The sequence below is a fragment of the Octopus bimaculoides genome, chromosome 18 (assembly GCF_046866305.1).
Source record: "Octopus bimaculoides isolate indiv1 chromosome 18, ASM4686630v1, whole genome shotgun sequence".
NCBI classification, from domain to species: domain Eukaryota; kingdom Metazoa; phylum Mollusca; class Cephalopoda; order Octopoda; family Octopodidae; genus Octopus; species Octopus bimaculoides.
Genome location: NC_142945.1, coordinates 9,536,419 through 9,541,418, shown reverse-complemented (window position 1 = coordinate 9,541,418; position 5,000 = coordinate 9,536,419).

Genomic DNA, 5,000 nt, shown 5'->3' with positions numbered 1-5,000 from the left:
CCATCCATTCATCCATCCATTCATCCATCCATCCATTCTTCCATCCATCCATCCCTTCTTCCATCCATCCATCCATCCATCCATTCATCCATCCATTCATCCATTCTTCCATCCATCCATCCATCCATTCATCCATCCATTCATCCTTTCTTCCATCCATTCATCCATCCATCCATTCATCCATCCATTCATCCATTCATCCATCCATCTATCCATCCATTCATCCACCCATTCATCCATCCATCCATCCATTCTTCCATTCATCCATCCATCTATCCATCCATTCATCCACCCATTCATCCATTTATCCTTTCTTCCATCCATTCATTCATCAATCCATTAATCCATCCATTCATCCATTCTTCCATCCATCCATCCATCCATCCATCACTCATCACTCATCACGCATCACTCATCACGCATCAATCATCGATCATCACTCATCAACCGTTAACCGTCAATCATCAATCATCAATCATCAATCATCAACCGTTAACCGTCACTCATCACTCATCACTCATCACTCATCAATCATCACTCATCAATCATCCCTCATCAACCATCAACCATCACTCATTAATCATCACTCATCACTCATCAATCACCACTCATCCAATCCGTCCATCCATTCAGCCATTCATTCATTCATTCATTCATCCATTCTTCTATCCATCCATCCATTCTTCCATCCATCCATCCATTCTTCCATCCATCCATCCATCCATCCATTCATCCATCCATCCATCCATCCATCCATTCTTCCATTCATTCATCCATTCATCCATTCATCCATCCATTCATCCATTCATCCGTCCATTCATTCATACATTCATCCATTCATCCATCCATTCATCCATTCATTCAATCCATTCATCCATCCATTCATCCATTCATCCGTCCATTCATTCATACATTCATTCATTCATCCATTCATCCATCCATTCATCCATTCATTCAATCCATTCATCCATTCATCCATCCATTCATTCATCCATTCATCCATCCAACTATCCATCCATTCATCCATTCATTCATCCATTCATCCATCCATTCATCCATTCATTCAATCCATTCATCCATTCATCCATCCATTCATCCATTCATCCGTCCATTCATTCATACATTCATTCATTCATCCATTCATCCATCCATTCATCCATTCATTCAATCCATTCATCCATTCATCCATCCATTCATTCATCCATCCATCCATCCATCCATCCGTCCGTCCGTCCGTCCGTCCGTGCATCATCGTCATCATCATCATCATCATGTAGACATATACAAACAAAATTTTAATCTTTCGTACTGTCCTTATTTGCTTTCTCATAGATTTTGAATACTTAAGACTTTCTGCGCAAACAAAGTCACAGCCTCTTTTCTGCTGTAAAGAATGACGTCGCCAGCCATAAGGATTTCCAATGCTTCATTTATACATAATCGGCAGCAACGGTTCTCTCCTTTATAAGTATCTGCAGAACATAGTATAGACCTTTGTAATTAATAATCTATACGTTTTGATTTTAAATCCTGTATATATTCGGAAAGTGAGGTTGCATAAAAGCGTATGGTGTCGTAAAAAGAATATTCATGATTGATTGATTGATTGAATGATTTATAAACAGATAGATAGATAGATAGATAGAAAGAGAGAGAGAGAGAGAGAGAGAGAGAGAGAGAGAGAGAGAGAGACGAGAGAGATAAATATATATAGAGAGAGATAGCGAGAGATAGATAGGTAGACAGACAGACAGACAGACAGATAGACAGACAGACAGATAGAGAGACAGACAGACAGACAGACAGACAGATAGATAGAGAGAGACAGGCAGGCAGACAGGCAGGCAGGCAGACAGAGAGACAGACAGACAGACAGACAGATAGATAGAGAGAGACAGGCAGGCAGGCAGGCAGGCAGACAGACAGACAGAGAGAGAGAGACAGACAGACAGACAGACAGACAGATAGATAGATACATACATACATACATACATACATACATACATAGCTGTGCGCTGGTGATGGGGAGTGAGTTAGTGATTTCGGCCTTGCACTCACGATCTCATAGCCGTGGTTTCGATTCCTGCACAAGGTAGTGTCTCATATTCTTGAGCAAATCATTTGAAGAGATTGTTAAGCAAGAAGTTACAGAAATCCACATCTGTCGCTCACGACAAGGGAGTTCGCCATATGTACACACACACACACACACACACAAATACATATAAGTATATACACGCACATGTCTGTATATATACAAATACATACATACATATATATATATATATATATATATATATATATATATATATATATATATATATATATATATATATATATATATATAGATATGCAGGGCAGGGAATCGTCAATTAGTAATAAAATTAATAATCAACAATTTTGCCGGGTAGCTCAGTTCTTTGACTGCTATTTCTGAATTCTCAGTATGTTGGAGAAGCAGGTTACTGTCAATCCCTATATATTTATAATTATAAATATATATATATATATATATATACATATATATATATATATTACTTGCTTCAGTCATTTGACTGTGGCCATGCTGGAGCACCACCTTTAGTCGAGTAAATCGACCCCAGGTCTTATTCTTTGCAAGTCTAGTACTTATCCTATCGTTCTCTTTTGCCGAACCGTTAAGTTACGATGATGCTTAGCGGTATTTCGTCTGCCACTACGTTCTAAGTTCAAATTCCCCCCAGGTCGACTTTGCCTTTCGTCCTTTCGATAATTTAAGTACCAGTTATGCACTGCGGTCGATGTAATCGATTGGCCCCCTCCCCCAAAATTTCGGGCCTTGTGCTTAGAGTAGAAAAGAATATGTGATCCTACAATTTAATGCTTGACATGTTGTGTATATAACTTTACATATAAGAAGGTATTAACTCATGCGTGACTCTGTGGTAAGAAGCTTGCTTCTTAACCGCATGGTTTTGTGTTCAGTCCCACTGCGTGGCACCTTGTGCAAGTGTCTTTTACTATAGCTTCGGGCCGAACGAATAAAAGCTTGTGAGGGGATTTGGTAGACGGAAACTGAAAGAAGCCCATCATATATATATATTTGTGTGTGTGTGTGTGTGTGTGTGTGTACATGTGTGTGTGTGTATTTATACCCCCCCATCATCGCTTGATAGCCGGTGTTGGTATGTTTACGTCTCCGCAGCTTAGCGGTTCAGAACAGAAATCGATAGAATAAGCATTACACTTTAAAAATTAAGTCCTGGGGTCGATTTGTTTGACTAAGAACCTTCAAAGTGGTGCTCCAGCATGGCCGCAGTCAAACGACTGAAACAAGTAAAAATGAATTAAAAAATAAAACAATGTGTGTGTGTGTGTGTGTGCATTGTGAGTGAAATAAAACTTCAATGATTCAAATGGTAAACTATACCTAAGGGAGATAACTCTAACAATCAAATGTTCCAGATGTAAGGGAAATAACTTGAAATTGAGTTTTAAAACATCCACGAAGTTACGGGCTTCTTTGTCCAAACACACCGTTCAACTTGCTAGAAATAGTAGCTAATCAGAAGTGCGAATATGAGGAGGTTTTCAATATATAGTCTCTGAATAGAAATATAAACGAGCACAGCCTCGGATTCTGTTCCATCAGGGCTACGCTATGTCATTTTAGTTCTTCCGTCGTTGTCGACGATGACCAAGAACATCACATACAAGGGAGGAGAAGGGGCCGCGGAGTGTCCGGCTGCGGCCAATCAGAGTGATACCTGATTGTAAGGCTCTGCTACAAATTGGACAGTGGGCGTCTGTTGGGACTGAAGGCAAGGGGTTTGCTAAACAAAAGGACTACGTATGAGTACATAGTGACTGCTCTATCTACTAAGATGGCTGCCATCTCTCTGAGACTTGTCCATTACCAAGGGATTTCTGACATTCCTTCTCTCAGACTGCTCTTCACTCCCACTGCAGGTTCGCAGGGTTTGAAGCAGAAGACGGACGAAAGTTGAAAGTATAACTTGATTGATAGGGTTTCTTTAGGGTCCAAAAAAAAAAAAAAAAAAATGTATACAGATTTTTTCAGGAAAAGAAAAATCTACATTTATTCTTTTATTCTTTTAATTGTTTCAGTCATTTGACTGCGGCCATACTGGAGCACCACCTTTAGCCGAACAAATCGACTTCCAGGACGTACTCTATGTAAGCCTAGCTAGCACTTATTCTATCGGTTCTTTAGTCGAGCCGCTACGTGTACGGCGACGTAAACACACCAATATTGGTTGTCAAACAGAGACATTAATATATATTACACACACACACACACACACACACACACACACACACACACACACACACACACATATATATACATATATCCGAAATTCCAACGATCATCTAGAAGTCGACTGAGGACAGAAAACTCCGAATGACCCGTCCTTGTTTTCCTTGTATCGTCTGTCAGGATATTTTGTTGTCCCCATTTTTATATTTTATATACATACATACATACATACATGCATACATACGTACATACATACATACATACATACATACATACATACATACATACACACACACACACACACACATATATATATATATATATATATATATATATATATATATATATATATAGGTGGTGCTTTTAAGTTAGACATGGCCTGGATCCATCTTAGGTCGAAACATATCTAGGTTTTATTTAAATTTTTATATATGCATGAATATATAGACAGACAGACAGACACACAGACAGATAGACAGACAGACAGATAGATAGATAGATAGATAGATAGATAGATAGATACACACACACACACACATATACATACACGCACTTCGACATGCACACACAAGCACACATACATCACTCACATACACATACACACAACACACACACACACACACACACACACACAACACACGCAAACTCAACACACACGAGCACGCCCGCACACACAATCACACGCGCACTCACAGGGGTACACATGCATATTATCATCATCGTAGCACCACCACCACCACCA